We start from the raw sequence: 18,982 nt of genomic DNA on the forward strand, positions 1-18,982 counted from the left end.
GGTCGGGCTACCCATCTGCCTGATATATTGCCTCGAGGCGGAGCTCGAGGGGCATTACTCGGAACTAGCCGATACCGAGGCGACTGTGGAGTTGCAGGTCCTGTAGGTGCTTTCCGTTTCTTTTCCGCCCTGTGGGCGGCAATACAATCTTCTTGAGTTATGGCCATGTTGACCAATTCATTGAAATCATTGGCCTTCACTAAATTCAACCATTCTTTGAGCTTGGTGTTTAGGCCTCGACGGAAGCGATCACATTTGCGGGCATCAGTGTCCGCATGTGATCCCGCATACTGGCACAGGTGATTGAAAACCTGTGCATACTGTGTAACCGTACGGGTACCTTGGGTCAGGCTTAAAAATTCATTGAGCTTCCGCTCAATGAGTCCTGCTGGTATATGATGTGCGCGGAAGGCAGTCCGAAACTCATCCCAAATGACCACGTGTTCGGCGGGTTGCATTGCATGAAACTGATCCCACCAAAGACGTGCATGGCCTCGGAGTTGTTGGGCTGCGAAGAGCACTTTGTTCTCCTCTGAACATGGAGCTGACAGTAAAGCGAACTTAGACTCGATAGTCCGCAACCAGGCATCTGCGTCCAGAGGCTCATCGGCCTTGTGGAATAAAGGAGGTTGGGTGCCGAGGAAATCCTGATAATTGGCCGACAGAGGTTCGCCTCGGCCTCGAGGTTGCTGCTGGAAATGGCCCATCTGAGCTTGTACAAGTTGATTTAGAAGCTCGGTTTGCCGGGCCATAACTTCGGCCAGGTTTGGAGGTGGCGGTGGTGGTTGCTGGGAACTACCAGGTTGTCCTGCCCGGAATCCTTCCGGGGTTCCCCGAGTAGCTCCAACCATCTGAAATAAAGAAGATATCCATTATCAACCATAATCTTGCTCCAATTTCAGATAATATGCAATTTATCCAGCTGAAATGTAATACACATGCTCCATTCAATCTACTTATAACAGACGCACAGATGTCGAGCAGATTAACCAGAACTCAAGATTTGGATTACTATAAAGATACTACTATCTTACATCAGTACACTCCCAAGGTTACAAACTTTTACCCAAAAGTACATGCCACATATACAGCAAGTGGCTTTATAGCTAGATATTCCACATACTACTTATATTACATCTTATACGTTTATTACATCTAAACCATCACCCTGTCAACCAAAACTAAAAGTCATCAAAATTGCCCACTGATGACTGGCTTCCAGAAGAGGAATGATGGGGACTGACGACAGGGTCCCCATGCTCAGAATCAAGTTCAGAGACTCCTTCGATCTCTTCGGGATCTTCCTCTTCAGCTTCAGGTGCTGCAGGTGCAACGGGAGGAATCGGGGGCTGCTGCAATTCTTCGATCTGGGCTTGAGCATCATCCACTGCAAGGATCAGATCTTGAACTTGTGCCTGTAGAAATTCAATAACAGTATCCCGCTGAGTGATTATGTGATCACTCTCATTGATCTGATCTTCACGATGATGGATGGTCTCGTTTTGAGTAGCGATTATTCCATTCTTCTCAATTACCACTGCTTGAAGTTGATCTGCCTGGGTGAAATATCTGGCAGCGTCCCCGTGGAAACTTCGCGCAGCAGTAATCAGATGGCCTATCTCACGGCGTAGCAGCATGTGATAGTGGTATTGCACACCCGTATAACGCCTCATTCCTTGCACTACTTCTTCTGGTGGACCTTCCAGCCTATGACTTTCAGGAATTGTGCTGAGGTCTCGCTCCGCTTCACCGGGATCTGTTGTGGCAAACAAACCTATAGGTTGTCCTACAACTTCCTCGGGGTGTTGACTGCAAAAAGCATAAATGGCTTCTAGGGCTGCTGCTTCAATGGTGTCCATAATTCTATAGCCCATCGTGCTGATCTCAATAGGCTGCCATTGTGAACGGAAAGGATGCTGAGGTATAATCATCCTGACATGGGCCCTATGGATTCCGTTTTCCACATGTTCTACAGCGTCATATTGAGGGGGTTCTGTATAATGGAAAGCCTGCAAAGATTCCCATAGCAAGCGGGGAAAACCCTCCCAGTGAAGGGCATTAGTGTGGAGATGCCCTTCCGGATCCCAGAAAACATTGGAAGGTGCTGCCATCTGCGACTAGGATGCAAATGGTAAAACTTGTTATCTTGTTAGAAGAATACAAGATAAACGGATCGAGATGACCAAATTTTGATAACAGCAAAGGCTGGAAATCAGATGGAGAACTAAGATCCCATATAAGATACCCAACTTAAAGCTATCCTTAGCTCTTCATTCCCCCATTCTAAAAAAACAAACAACATGTCCACGATGTATAAAATTCTTTTATTGGCAAAAGATGCATGCACGCGCTACTCGCCCTCACAACCAAAACAACTGCCGAATATTTTCGGACTTACGTAGTTAATTCCGGTGGCATAACCATACGTCTCTCCCTATATAAAACTAGTCGGTAAACCCTACGCGTCCTAATAGCGTAATCGAGGTTAGTGTACCTGCAGAAGATTACACAGATATATATATCTCATGAACCTTTCATGGCAGCACGACATGAAAGCGTCCCCAAACATTACTGTTCACTATAGAAACAGCATCTGTACAATTACCGCCGTACAGACAACGTTGACATACGTTATCGAAACAACGTATTCACGGGAGGTACCGCAAAATGCGGGGGTATGAACAGCGATCGCCATACCCTGCGCCGAACCATATACTCCCAATATAATCAACCTAAGTTGGCATATTGGCAGCATCTCAAGTAGGCCACTGCTTGAGAAACAGCGTTCGGTTCGCATCACCGACGGGAAGGCCAAGCTCCCTCAGTTGGCTGAGGATCCTTACCTTCTTACCTCCGTACGTAGATGTCGTTACAGGAAGTAAGGTTGGATTGTGCAGGAATTTAAGTTTTGACGGAAAGTAGTGCTGCAAGTTAGAACTATCTATACATATATAGATACCATTAGCCACCTGATACTTTCCCATATAAACCCTTAGGGCTTTACGTTCTAAGCACAACCTTAACGGATCCAACGTATTTTATAAACTCATTTGTTGGCAAACTTTTATCCAGAAAACACCTTTTAAGAGCTATTCTAGATGTAAAGATAAACCTACAGCTCTGATACCAGCTGTGGCAGAACCGCTCGAATTATTCCGGCTCAAGTGCGCTATTGATCGCCGTACAACTGCAATCAGCTTAACGCACTTCAAACGGAACAATCCTTTGGTCTGTCGGGTCTCCGCCCGATTCAACCACGGTTCAGCAGGATCGAAGCAGGTTTATCTCGCACGAAGGCGAGTTCACATCACAGAATAGCTCATCAACTTTTAATTTACAACCATACAGCATTATTACAACCGAGTTTCAAAGATAAGTAAACTTATACATAACCATGTCCAACTGACAAGCATAACAGCTTGTCTAAACTCACAGCGGAAGAAAAAGTTTTACGCGACTACACACGTCGCGAAGACGGACGCCAAGCTTAGCCCAGGGCCTGGTGTCACTCCGGAGGGTCAGTGCCGGCCGGGGACGGGTCCCACTCCACGGACCAGCCAAAGGGAACGGACGTTGGCCACCCAAGGTTGTCCGTGGGGTTCTCGTAGGTTATACCTGAAACAAACATTGGCAAGGCTGAGTATTCTAATACTCAGCAAGGCTTACCCGGGATTGGGTATACTTAGCCCATAACTAGACTCATGAAGGCATTGCAAAGGCTCTGGGTTTATTTTCAGCTGAAAAGTAACAAAGAGTATGATCTATTTTCAAGTTTTAGCTCTCATTTTCTAGTTGAGTATTTATTCTAGATTAGCACCTACACTAAGCAAGCAAGGTAGTGATTATCATCCATCAAGATTATCCATCCTTAGTTACACTTTTTACTCAATGTGGTAAAAGGGATAAGCAGTCTCAAGCATCGTGAGAGGCGGACGATTCGAATCGAATTTAACCTTGCAAGGTAAACCTAACACACACGCTTGGGATTACCGGCAGGGCTTTCCGAAGCAACCGTTTACCTTTCATTCCGACTCGTGGGCAGGCCACCACAAGCGACTTGCAGGACCGTACGCACATCACTCGTGCAGGACATACATCTGTAGCGCGACTACAAAACCCGTATTCCTGTCTGCCATGCAGAACGTACTCCCACAGGTCGGTGCGTGAAAAGAACCAAATAGATCGAGTGGTGGAAATATACCCACTTGCCGGGCCGATCGGTTACTAGGCTTACCGCTTTACCATATTTCGCGGCATGTGGCTAGTACTGTTCAAACGCTTAGCCACCACTACCATACATTTCGGCCTTAAAACTTTTATCAAAACAGACAGGGTAAACTTCCAGGTCATGATACAGCACATGACCCTGTCCGTCATCCTTATAGTGGTTGCAGTAATGTAAACAGGCAACTCCTATATCGCGCGAGTGACAGGAAATCACCCGACTTCTACCGGTCCTATTAGCGAAGCATCTAACCGATAAGGACTCGGAAGCATTACATTGGACTCCTAGGATTCATGCATCTAGGGTTTCACTTCAATTCCTAGACTTAATGCAAAATATAATATAGATAGACATAGATTGCAGTGTAAATAAAGTAGTGGGATATGTCCGGGGCTTGCCTTCTGGAGTGGGGGTAGAAGCAGGAGAGTCAGAGATTTCCGAACTCGGGTTCGGAACTTCAGTTAGTCCTTCGACGACTTGTGTTGGATCTTCTGAAAAGCCTTGGTCTTGTCCTAAGACCAGTTCGTAATCTCCGTCGTCAAGTGTCGTTAAATCTATATGAAATGTACTAAATTAATAAGGTAAAATTTGAATTTACAAATCACATTTTAAATAGTATAACTCATCCAATTAACACACAAACATGCATAGAATAAAAAGGGTTTAGATTTGAAACACTATTTATAAAGATATGGTAGAATTTTATTGTAATACAAATTAAATGTTTAGATTAAATTTGAAATGAACTAAAATTTAAATTCAAAACTTTAAATGAAAGATCATAGAAATTTGATTATATATTAGCATTACAAAACATCACATTAGTGAATATTAAAAGATTCCAATTAGAGAAGGTTATATATTAGGTTTATTTTAAAGTTGAAAGTTTCATAATAAAAGAAATTAAGTTTAAATTAAAGTTAAGTTTGTAACCTTGCATCAAGTTATCTAAAGTTCATGAAATATTTAAGTTAAACTTCCTAAGTAATCAAGTATTGAATATCAAGGTTACACATAAGTCATTCCCTAATCTTAGGTTTATCAATGAGGATAAAGGTAAATTGTTTCACACTAAACTTTATTAACCAAAGTTATAGAGTTTGAAATCTAGTTTCTATCAAAACCAGTTTTGCCATTTTAGGATTTTTCTGTGATTTGTTACGAATTTTACAAGACAGAAAAGACTCTCACATGAAATAACAAAGACTCTTGCACACAGGTCCTTAACAGAACTATTCCTCTGAGTCTTACAGTTTGCAAATAGCCCCCTGGGCTTTTGCTTCTTCTAACCCGAGCTCCCTGACGGTCCAAAACAGAGGGGTGGCGGGGTTGACCGGCACGCACGGTCGACGGCGATCACCGGCGGTGGAATCAAAGGGGAGGGGAAGCATCAACAACCCTTCACGCACCTGAGAACCCTTGGAATTGGAGTAAGGGTGACCAGCAGTGGTAGTTCGACGGAGGCAGATGGCCGGCGGCGAAGGTGGAAGGCGGGAGCAAGGGTCCAGTGGTCGGGGGCGTTAAGGGTTAGGTCGGGGAGCTTCACTGGAGCATGGGGAAGCCGGCTGTAGAGTCCTAAAGGCGGGAGGGTGGCTGAGGCGGCCGGCCCACGGTGGGCAGATGGCGGCGGCGGGCGGGCGCTGGTCGAGGCAGCCCCTCGGCCGGAATTGAGGGGCGGCTAAGGGCTGAGGAGCACCGGTGGGCACTGGGGAAACTCCCGGAGGGCTCGGTGCAGGCGGTGGTGGCTTGGGTGTGGCGGCCCACGGTGACCCGATGCTCACCGGAGGAATGGGTTGGGCGGCAAAGGTGGGAGGAGCTCGGCACAAGCTGGGCAGGTAAATTTTTCTGGGCAAATGGAACAAGGGGAGTCTACTGATGCTACTGAACCGAAGAGAGGGGGAAATAAGGCCGGCTTGCGGAGGAATTGCGGCGGCGGCAGGAGAGGCACCGGCGGCGGTGCGGCAGTGCCGCAGGCGCCGTGGCGCGCGGGCAGGACGCCAGCAAGGGGGGGGTAGAGCGGTGGCCGAGCGGAGGGGCGACGCGTGGATGGGGCAGACGCAGGAGATGGCCGGCGGTGACCAAATTCCGGGCACTGTGCCGGCGGCAGGAGCCTCAGAGCAGAACAGAGGAGCAGAGCGCAGGGAGGAAGAAGGGGGTGAACTGACTCAGGGACTGATCTGTCATTTCAGAGAAAGGCAGGGGCCTCACTGAAAAGGGCTTGTAACTTTTAAACCAATGCTCAAATGAAGATGGTCCAAAAAGCAAAAGTGCATGGTTTTTCAAACTCTACAACTTCTCTTTAAGGTTCACCTGCAGTTGAGCAATAGTTTCAGAAATAAAATGAACTTAGTAAATATTTCATGTTTTATGTAAATTCCTAAGTAAAATTACTTTTGCACATACATCCTATGGTAACTTCACACATAATTTTGCAATTTGACCACAGATACTAATTTTTGCAAAATAACCCTTATGCTTTTAAACTTTTCCCTCACCTCCATCCATTTTGCATAAAAGGACCTATAATTAATATTAATTACATAAACATCCTTTCTTTCATAGCATTGCATACATAAAATACATTCTTGGCCAAACTTTGAACATACAAGCATACTTAAATTCTAAGGTATGACTTAACTAATTACCTGAGTGTTACAAACTCTGCAAAGTCGAATAAAATGTATTAATATATAAGTGAAGACTTTATTGTAAGTTGTTATTTAATTTTGTCGTACCAGGTCGTACGGAGCCAGAAGCGCCTGCCTGTGCTGGAGTGGATGCCGAATGGCTTGCCGCAGTGGGGTGCTGATAGACTGCTTAAATGAAATCACGTAGGGTAACACGCTTCAATAAAATATAATGTTCGAATGAAATAAAGGACCTAGTATTGTACCTGGGTATGCCCGTCCCATGTACGGCGGGGCCCATTGCTGCTGCGGCGGTGGGCGAGCATACTCTGCATTAGAATGTTGTCAGATACTATATGTAATCAACGGTATGGTGTGTTATCAAATATGGGTAAGAGTTATACCTGGCGCGGTGTAGTGCGACGGCTGTGTGGCAGTGCTGCACGAACCCTGTGAGTCGCTGAACTCCTGACAATAACCATATGCGTGCATAGCCGAACGGACACTCTCAACCATCCTGCTCCATGCTTGAACTTGCTCTGAACGGTTCATGCCGCTTCCAGCATGTAGGCGCATCAAGTAAGCACTCCTGTCCGCCTCCACAACACTAAGTGCCGGATCTTTTAGTACGAGTATATGAAGTTGGTAAAAATATCATTAGTTAGTACAAGTAACTCACCGCCCCCGCGAGTGCCACGTCCCAATAACGAGCATATTCGTCCGTCGAGCTCGCCATGTGTGGCTGTGGAGTTGTATCTGGAAAAGTCAAACGACGTCGAGTCCTCGGCACGTACCATGTCAAGTAAGCCCTAAAAGAGGCCTCTGTATGTGGTCCCGGTGACTGAACGAATGTATCGGCTAATCCATTCCATTCATCAACCCACTTCTGCACTTTCTCGACCCAAATGGCCGAGCAAGGGACCCCACACCGATTCAAGCTGCAAACCACATAGCAATTATTAGATATTAAAAAATGACTTATGTATTGCTAAAATTTAGAAATAAAAAAGTACCTGTGATCGCCACGGGGCACTCGGTCCAAAGCTGAGGGTAGTGGATATGGATGAAGGCGTCCGTACTGCCTCGTCACTCTATCGGGACAGTACGCCTCAATGGTGACATTGTAAACCAAGACAGTTGTCTTCATCCACATGTGTAGGCTCGCGATGCAGAGGGGAGACAAACCCTGTGGAGCACGGCTCGCCAAAGTGCTCGGTGTGTATGGCTCCCAAACAACGTCCTCCGGGGTGAGCCGATCAAACTCAGCAATAAACTCAGGATACGCTCATCGAACTTGGGCATGTGCCCATGATGGCTGCAAGTTAGCAGTAACACATTTTAATTACAAAACATCACAAATAAATGAAATTGATAATATTTAAGTTACATACCTCACGAGTGTACCACATAGTCCCCATAGTGGGACCATCCTCTAAAAACTCCCCGTAGTGTCGCGCATCGTACGCTGACTGGTCGATGATTGGACGGGCGATAGCAATCCTCTCATACGACCAAAGCTGTAGCAGAATGGGGCATCCTGTATGTATAGCACCGGCTTGATTCTTCTGGACAGCGTCACAAAGGCCCCGGTAAGTGGATGCAAGCACTGCTGCACCCCAAGCGTAGACCGGCACATCCCCCTCATCAGCATCAGCTAACTCCCGTGCGTAGACTCCAAGAATCCGATCAACGCAGCTGCCGTGGCTGTTGTTGAACATTATGTATCTGTTGCCGCCAAATCTTGCCGATCTTGGGCCAAGCAGAAAGAAGAACGAAAGAGAGATTATGGGCTGTCTGCGGAAGATGGTTTCGTGATGGGCTTCATGGGCTGTCTGTTGAAAGGCAGTTTGTATCTGCATAGAGTCCGATCGGGACTACATGCGTAGTATTCTTTTTAGAGATATCAGTAGTTTGGTTTTAAATAGAGAGTTGAATTAGATAAGGATCGTAACTGATCCAAGTGTCCGAACTATAAATATGTACCATGTTGCTTTAATAAGAGAGATGACGTCATACGTTCCTACACGCGTGGCTCTCCATCCTCTCGGCGCATCGCCAACCCTTCTTCAAGAAATTTTCAAGTAAGCGCCATGCTGATCTAACGTGTCTTCTAGACATGCTAGATCAGCATTATGTCTTACTTTTATCTTGGTCAATCTCGTACTAAGCTTTTTTGTTGGCGAGATTGGCTAGTTATCGTGTATGGTTTTAGATCTATTTTATACACACTTGTGCTTCGTATTCGAAGATCGTTTCCATACCAGTTTGATATATATCACTTGTTCGTTCGCTGCACACCACGATATGCGCTGCAACATATGCATGCGGCGAATCGGGAAATCGATATGTATTGAACACCCTAGTTTTACATGTTCTGGAATTGTTGTACACTTTGGATGGGTCCCTTTGGGGATTCTAATCAAGGATTTACATATTCTCTTATATTGATAGGGATGTTCCTATGATTTCAATGATGATGCATGCTTAGATTAGATTCGAGATGTTCCTATACTCAGTAACTTGCCGGGGATCTGGCCCTAGTCATCTGGGATGTTCCTATGTCCGGTTAATCTCTGTTTATCTGGCCTTTGATCGATTCTTTGCATGTTTAGTCATAGGGAGTTATTTAGCCCTCATTGAGATATGTAGAATATGTATGTCTGAAGATGAATCTGGAGCTGCCTGCTATCCAATGCATGCTTTAAACTAGGTTTTATTTTCCTTTATATAGTGATCGACTAACATAACAGGAACAAAGGAGAATCGACTTAGTTGACTTTAGTCAACTAGTCGCGAGCCGATCTGCGAGATCGGCTGGTATTTAAAAGTTTTATATTATTTATGTAACTGCAGGGCGTTTCGACGATCATCACCACTCCTTCCTGGCTAGCGGGTCAAGCCAGGTGGCACGCCCTCGTGACTCAAACACGACCGCATGTGCCGATTTGAAGCTGTCTCAGGGGAGAACTCCCTCTGAGCACAGAACGGCTTCACCTCGCCAAGAAATTGAGTCTGTGGTTCACCACGCGCTCGTTCGCCAGCAGAGCGTGTTGGTTAACTCGCTTCAGGGGCTGATTAATGAAACTGTCAAGGCTGTCTCTGTAGGTGAGCCGGTGGCCAGAGGACCCGTTTTTGGTGCATTTTCCGGAGAAGATAGAGCGCTCGGTACAGGGCCGAAGTTTCCCCAGTACAACGCGCGATATGGGACAAAAGCAGAATACGTGGTATACCATCCAGACCAAGCGGGTGAACCTCCAGCTGTTTACGACTCTCCTCCTGTATGCCAGCCTGAAGGATTTAAATGTGAACTGCGGTACAGGCCATACAGGGCAGGGGACAGACAAGAGCCGATCGCGGATACAGGAAGGAAATCGACTAAATCGGCCGATCTGGATCTGCTGGCTTGGCAATCGATGTACGGGGGAGGATCCACATCGGCTCAGCATAGCCGATCCCCTCAGGCATTTAATCTTCAGGACCAGTTGGCTACAGTGCTGAAGGGCCAGTTTGGTCTTAACCCAAGGAGAAGATTTCAGAGCTATGTCAAGCCATACCCAGAGGAGTTCGACCGCCTTCCAGCTCCACCAAAGTACAAGACGCTAGATTTCTCTAAATTTAGCGGTAACGATAGTGTGTGTACATCAAGGAGTCCGTATTGGGCTAGTGGATAGGACTTGTCCTGTACCTTATTTATGTTGTATTCTATCCGCATGCGGAGTAGAACTAGTCGATACAGAAGGAAACTACTCGAGTTGTACTTGAGTACGATTCCTAAGCTAGTATCAGGCTAGGATTCATGTAACCCTGTCCCCCCGGATATATAAGGGCGGGTAGGGACCCCCTCAAAACCAAGATCACCAGATCAACATCAAGGCAATGCAAACCATCATACAAGATGTAGGGCATTACGCATATTGCGGCCTGAACCTGTCTAAATCTTGTGTTGTCTGCACCTTCGAGTTTCTGATCTCGGCGCACCCCAACCCAAAACCTACCACCTTGGGTATACCCCTCGGTGGGCAGCCGGATAAAACCCGACAGCTGGCGCGCCAGGTAAGGGGCGCATCAGAGATCCGCTGGAGAACCCGATGGCTCTTTTCAAGTTCCCCAGTCCCGTGCTCCCTGAGGGCACAACTTTTGTTTTTGGCTCATGGGTCTGCGTCGCCAACGGCGCAGGCGGATTCCTTCGGCACATCGTCGACGACACCATCAAGCTAAAAACACTCGCTGCAAGGCTCGATGACTTTGTCGATAATCTCGACGAGTTGCCATTTTTTGATTCCGCCAGGGAAACCGAGGCAGAGTCTATCACTACTGTTCCTTTCTCCACGTTGGAGAAGGACTTTGACTCTCTGCTCCAGGCTAGGGGTTCCGATGCCACCGCATGTTGGGGGGCTGAGGATCACCTGGCCACTTGTGGGCTGATGATCACCACCACCTCCGAAGGACGAATCGTTCATTGGAAGGGGATGGATTTATCCGATCTACTCGGACATGAAGACCGCTTGGTAGCCCACCTTGAACCTTTGCCTTTTTAGGAGGGCAGGGCGTTGGCTACCATCACCGAGGGCTCGACTCAACTAGTCGAAGCCTCCTCTGAAGAACTCGCAACCCGCCAGGTGCTGATGGCGGAGGAGGGGGACGACGATGCCCTCATCCCCATCGGCGCACTTGACGGGATATCAGAAGACGAAGACACTGCCGATGCTGTCGACGAGAACGACGCCGAGCGCGACACGCGGCGTGCCAGGAACAGAGCTAGTGCGGTTCGTAGAAGGCGGGCCAACGAGTGCATACGTTCTGCACAGCGCGAACTCGATGTTGAATTCGCCGCCGCAGATGAACGAGGCTTCAGGACTCCTGTGGCCAACATCGCTCGGGTAACAGCGCTACTCGAGCGAAGTAACGATCCCAACGTTCTACAAGCGCTCCGCTACGCCCAACGGGCATGGATCCAGCTGGACCAGCAGGCCCCGGCATCACTCGTCGGGGACGAGCGCGTCGGAGACAGCCGGAGCCAGGCCCTAAGTAGATCAACAGGCGATCGCCCGCAACCCCAACGAAGCAATAACAACGATGGTGCGGGTGGGAGTCAGGTCACCGGAGGGAGGCGGCAACCACCTCCGGCAAACAACCCGAGGCAGCCCAACCGCCCACGTCAACAACCGGACCTTCGCTAGAAGATCAATGAGGGGCGCGACGTCCGGTCAGTCCTCGAATCGAGGCGACGGGAACGCGAGGTAGCTGAGCGGGATGATGCTGACTGCAGCGATCGTTTTCCTGCGTTCACTACGAGATTCAACGGCTACAAGTACCCGGAGGGTTTCAAGCCGATCGGCATCACCAAGTATGATGGTAAGCAGGCCCCCCAACAATGGCTCCGCTGTTACTCCACTGCCATTGAGGTGGCTGGCGGCTCCAACACTACCAAAGTCGTCTACTTTCCGATGGCTTTGGAGCCTGCGCCGCTGACCTGGCTGGAAAGCCTCCCCAACGACTCCATCGACTCCTGGGAGGGCCTCAAGAAGGTTTTCATCGACAACTTCCAGGGGGCGATAACCCGTGCAGGAACCCGGCACGACCTCGCCCAGTGCAAGCAGGAGCGTAACGAACTCCTCCGGTCCTACACCCGCTGTTTATTCGATGTGCGGGCCACCATCGCCAACATCACGAAGGAGGACATCATCGACTGCTTCTACAACGGCCTAACGGACCCAGGTATATATCGTGATTTTGGGCGTAATAGGCCGAAGACGGTTGCAGGACTACGTGACATGATGCACGATTGGTTCGAACAAGAAGAAAAGATGCGCGAGAGATTTCCAAGACCCACCGACCTCAACCAGAAGCGCAACAACGACAACCGGACTGACAAAGGCCAGCGGGACTTTTCGGGTTCTTCCTGAAAACGCAAGCCGGACGATCTCGTCGCGGCTGTGGAACGTCCTCCGCGGGGCAAGAAGTCGACCACGCAGGAGCAGTTTGAAAAGCTCCTGCGGAAGAAGTGCCCATGGTGCGTCAACTCCAAACACGCAACGATCGACTGCTTTTAGCTCAAGCGCACCTTTGGCTCCCCTGGAAACGTCAAGAAGAACAAGTCGATAGGCAAAGAGCCTGAAGACGAGGACCAAGAAGATAAATCTGAGACAGCCAAGTTCCAGGATGCCTCCAAAATCGTCAATGTTATCTTTGGTGGTGATGAAGATTTTTGTTCCAAGCGAGCAGAAGTTGCTGCTACGGGAAATTCTATCTATCGAGCCGGCGGTACCACGACCACTCCAATGGTCGGAGGTCCCTATATCATTTTCCCGTACTGACCAGTGGACCATCTTTTCCGAGCCTGGGAAGTTTCCACTGGTGCTGGATCCCGTGGTCGCAGAAGTCAAGCTCACTCGGGTTCTCATCGATGGCGGGAGCGGACTTAATCTTATCTTCGCCAGTACGCTGAAGAAGATGGGTCTGGACCTGACCAACAAGCTTGTTCCGAGCAAGGCTCCTTTTTACGGTATTGTTCCTGGCAATGCCGCGCACCCACTTGGAACGGTCGTTCTCCCAGTCACTTTCGGGTCGAGGGAGAATTACCGAACCGAGTTCATCAAGTTCGAGGTGGCCAACTTCGAATCTTCCTACCACGCTATACTAGGAAGGCCGGCGCTCGCTAAGTTCATGGCGGTGCCGCATTACGTCTACTTACTTCTCAAGATGCCAGGACGCAGTGGCGTGCTCACGCTCCGAGGCGACTTGAAGAAGTCCTATGATTGCAACCAAGAGGCCATCCAGTATGCATCGACTTTCCGCGTGCCAGATGCTTCTGGAGAAGTACTCATGGCCGCACAGCAACTTTCTCAAGCCGAGCTGGACATCCCGATGAAGAAGGAAAGCCAATCAGGCGTCAAGTCGACAGGCGATGTGGCTCTCAAGTCGATCCAGCTCCAAGAAGGCGACTCATCCAAGACAGCCATCATCGGCGCGGGTTTGGGTGACAAATAGGAACTCGCGCTCGTCAGTTTCCTGCGGGCTAACCGAGATATATTCGCATGGAAACCATCGGATATGCCAGGGGTGCCCAAGGAGCTAATCGAGCATAGTCTTAATGTGTATCCACAAGCTGTACCAAAGAAGGATAATGAACCAGGCAGCCCTGTTAGTAGAGACCTCGTCGAGAGCATCCGTCGACAAAAACATATTGCTCAAGGTGATGAAGCAGACCGCAAAGATGAAGATGAAACCTACCTTGAGTACCATAGTCCAGAAGAAGGCAATACTTCAGGAGAAGATAGTGATATTGATTGACCTTTGCATTTCTAGACATATGTGAACCATGCATGAACTTTTCTGTTATTGAATTTGTTGTATTTCAATTATGCTACTACATTTGTATCTGAATTAAGAGATTGTAAGACCTTATATGCAATGTTTCTGTTTTTAGTGTATACTTCATGTGTGATGCAAGTTACATTACTGTCCAGATTTCATTCACATCTGTACATTTTGTGACAAATTATGTACATTCCATGACATGGCCTTGGGGTCATAAAAACCCAGTTTTCCATTTTAGGACAGATTCTGGGCATGACACATGAAGTCTCCATATAATTCCATATAGATAATTTCCCTAAACCATACATTCTGCCAATATTTCATCACGCACAAGTTCAACTTCTGTTCGGGACTCATGTTATAATTAACAAACAGTGACGTAGAAAAAAGGTCACAAAAAAACACTTCATGTCGTCATTAAAACCATAACAGACGGTCGGCTACTCTAGTTGACATTTTGTGACGACACTCGGTATCTTTATGTGACCAAAAGAAGAGAGTTGTCATAAATAGTTCAAGGGCTCATGAATTTATGACGACATAGATTTTGTCGTCATATAATGTTGCAATATATAACGATATTTGTCCTCGTCATGAGGACTTTTGTCATAAAAAATCATAATTCTTGTAGTGAGCGGCCGCCGCGCCCTCCTACTCATCGGGGCATGGCGCTCGCCCACATGGCCGGATGTGGGTCGCGCGCTTTAGCGCCATCCATTTTCGGGGCTAGTTGATTCGGCAGGTGAGTTGTTACACACTCCTTAGCGGATTTCGACTTCCATTGTGACACCTCAGGTATATGGGAACCAGACTTAGTGCATTGAGTGTAGGATGTGCTCTTGTGTGTTATTTGAGGACCAGATTTTAGGGTGTTTTCTGTAATTTTAGAAAAATATAGGGCTTAATGTGCAAAATGTGTGTGAGGGTGGATAATTTTGAAAAATAGGAAGGGCTGTTTTGCAATGATGCTTTTACCTTTAAACCACTGTAAAAAGTGAAAACAAATCAGGGAGTTGTTTGAAATGTAAAATTTAAATAGGTTTTAAAAGAAATTTGACTAGTTGTATGGTTTTTAAAATAACTTTGAAACCTCAACTCGTCTGGAGGAGAACCCTTAAGCAAAAGTGTAGAACTTTTTATTCTCTACACTTTTGGTTTTTGTATCATTTTCATTTGAGCTTTGGTTTAAAAGTTACTCAAGCTTTACAGTGAGCCCCCTAAACTTTTGAACAATTGCAACCGGGTCCTCGTCGTCCACCTCCAGCTTCTCTGTTTTCCCCGTGAGCTGCTGACGCCGCCGCTTAGCTCCGGCGAGCTGCCCCGGCCGCCACCTGCCCCCGCGCCGCTCGACAGTGCCACCTCCACCTCCAGCGCACCTGCCCCGCCGCTTGCCAGGCCCTGGTGGCCGTTTTCCCGAGCTGCCACGCCATCCCCGAGCGCGCCACGGCCACCATGACGTCGCCGGCGTCCAGCACCTGCTTGCCGCCCTCTAAAGCTTCTCCAAGTGCATAATTAGCTTCGTGGCATCTTGCTCGAGCTCTTTTACCACCTCCCCGAGCTCAATTCCGCCCCGGCCCCCTTCTCCCTCGCATCGCTGCCGTCCGCCATTGCGCCGCTGTTCGGCCTCACCGTCGACAGCTCAATCCCGAGCCTCCCCTCCCCGACTTCTTGCTCCACCAGCACCACCTCACCCTCCTGAAGCTCATAGTGCCGGCCGTTTTCCATTTCCCTCACCAGGACGCCCTGCCCACGAGCACGCCGCCGTTTCCCCGCCGCCGCAGCTCGGCCTCGTCGCCGTCCCACTGCTCCGCCGTCCCCCAGCCTCTGCCAAGTGGAGCAACAGCACCACATCTCCAGGCACTTGTCGTTCACTCCCCGACCCTCCAGCCACCGGAACGCCGCCGCCAAGCTTCCAGCCGCCGCCGCCGCCGCCTCTGTCCACCGTCGCGCCGCCGCTACAGCTCCTCCCCGGCCCAACTCCGGTCACCCCTGAGTCCGTTGTGAGCCCCTGAGCATTTCCCCTCCCTTTCCCCTCGCCGCCGGCGAGCTATCTCGCCGGAATTGGTCGCCGGTGATCCACCCCGAGAGGAAAGCCGGCCAGGGACCGGATTGCTCTGTTTTATAAACTTCCAAGGGTCTGTTTGTAAAGGATCAGTCCCCTTTTCCATTTCTTTTTCAGCCAGCTTTGAAAATTCATACGGAATGGTAGAAAAATCCAAAAATAGTAAAACCAGTTCTGTTGTGTTCATAAAAATGAGATCTACAAGTTTTTTTACTAAGGTATAGTTTGGAATCAACTAATTTTGAAGTTATTTAAATGTTTTCAAAAAGGGATCTTTTGTGTATAACTTATGTGATTTAAGTTTATTTCCTGCAATTCTTGGTTACTAGTTAGCTTAAGTAGTATTTAGCTTTGTGTGAAATATTCAAGACCAGTGCAATTTGGTAATTCGAGTAATTTCAAAATTGGTCAAAATAAGTTCAAACAACTAAGATTTGAGTGTATTAATGCTAAATGTGTTTAAACCTATGATTAGGAATAACTTGCCTTAGTTTTGTGATACTTGCTTAAGGACAAATATTAGTTGTTTGATGATTTTGTCATTTTATTGTTGATATTGAGTGTGTATTGATCTGTTAAATTACAACTTTATCATGAAGGAAAGACTTAACATGTTTGTTACTAAAAATCAATCCTTGCATATCATGTAGACTCGTCGACGCTTGAAGACGGAGACTACGAGTTGATCTTGGAACCCGAACCCGGGCTATCTGAAGACTCCGTCCAAGTTACTGAAGAAGTGACTGAAGCCCCGAACCGACGTTCGGAAGTTTTTAACTCGTCTGACCCTAGCTTCACTTCCGAAGGCAAGCCTCGGTGCATGTCCCAATATTTTAAGTTATTACAAATTCGTTATTATATTATATATTTTGCATTACGTCTAGGAGTTGAGATGAAACCCTAGTTGCATGATATCTTAGGAAACCAATGTATTGTACCCGAGTCCTTATCGCTTAGATGCTCTGTTAAATAGGACCGGTAAAAGTCGAGTGATTTCCTATCACTCGCGCGATATAGGAGTTGCTTGTTTAAAATTCTGCAACCACTATAAGGATGACGGACAGGGTCATGTGCTGAATCATGACCTGGAAGTTTACCCTGTCTGTTTTGATAAAAGCTTTAAGGTTGAAATGTGTGGTAGTGGTGGCTAAGCGTTTGAAAGTAGTAGCCACATGCCGTGAATATATGGTAAGCGTTAAGCCTAGTAACTGATCGGCCCGGCAAGTGGACATACCCCCCACCACTCGTATTTTGGTTCTTCTTGTTACTCGATTCGACGTGTGGGAATACGTGTTGCAAGGGCAACCAGGAGTACGGGTTTGTAGTCGCGCTACAGCCGTACGTCCTGCACACATTGGGTGTGCGTATGGTCCTGCAGTCGCTTGTGGTGGCCCTGATCCACGACCCGGAATGAAAGGCAAACGGTTGCTTCGGAATCATCATTGGATGATCCAAGCGTGTGTGTTAGGTTTACCTTGCAAGGTTTAAATTCAGTCCGGATCGTCCGCCTCTCACGAGAATTGAGATTGCTTATCCCTTTTACCACATAGAGTAAAAGGTGTAATTGATAATGGAGGAATCTTGATGATTGATAATCTCTATCTTGCTTGTTTAGTATAAGTGCTTACCTAGAATGGTTAATCAAGCTAGAATCGGAAAGCTAAAACTTGAAGTAGATTATACTCTTTGGTTCTTTTCAGCTGAAAATAAACCCAGAACCTTACCATACCTTCATGAGCCTAGTTATGGGCTAAAGTATACCCAAACCCGGGTAAGTCTTGCTGAGTATCATTATACTCAGCCTTGCTAGAACTGCTTTCAGGTATGCCGGTTGAGAACCAGGCTGATAGTGCGTCCTGCCCCTTTGCTGTTCCGCCTGGTTGGTCCGTGGAATGGGATCCGTCCCCGGCCAGCATTGACCCCTCGGAGTGACACCATCGACTGGGCTACGCATGGTGCTGCTGATGGCGACGTTGTTAGTCGCGTTGTCTTTTCGCTATGACTTTGGTCGACGGGTGTTTACCCGTTGCTTTTAAATAACCCTTTGTTTATTTTGCTCCAGTCAGGGCTGGAGAAAACTGGTTTGTAATAATACTGCTTACTCTATGATAAAGGCTTGCGTTGTTATGTACCTGGAGTTCTTCTTGTATGAGTATAACCTACTCCGATCCTGTGTAACCGTGGTTGCATCGGGCGGTGACCCGACAGACCCATGGGTTGTTCCGTTTGAAGTGCATTTGAGATCATCTTATCTTTGTAAATGATGATTAGTGCACTTGAACCGGAATAATTCAGACGGTTCTGCCACAGCTGGTATCAGAGCTGTAGGTTTACCTACACTCTATACAGGATGCAGGAGAAATCCAGGGATATTACAGTGCTTAAAAATGATTTCAGAATAAAATTTGGTATAACAAAGAAATTTACAAAAGGCGTTGGATTCGCTAAGGTTGTGTGCCTAGTTCGTAGAGCCCTAAGGGTTAGTTTGGGAACTACCAGGTGACTGCTAGTTACTATACTAGGTTTCTAACTTCCAGCACTACTTCCTGCAAAAATTTACTTTCAAGTACAATCAACCTTAGAATTGTATAAGTCATCATCCGTCACCAAGGTAAGAAGGTAAGGATCCTCAGCCAACTGAGGGAGCTTGGCCTTCCCGTCGGTGATGCGAACCGAACGTTGTTTCTCAAGCAGTGGCCTACTTGAGATGCTGCCAATGTACCAACTTCGGTTGACTACATTGGGAGT

The sequence above is a fragment of the Panicum hallii genome, chromosome 7 (genome assembly GCF_002211085.1).
Source record: "Panicum hallii strain FIL2 chromosome 7, PHallii_v3.1, whole genome shotgun sequence".
Classification (NCBI taxonomy): Eukaryota; Viridiplantae; Streptophyta; class Magnoliopsida; order Poales; family Poaceae; genus Panicum; species Panicum hallii.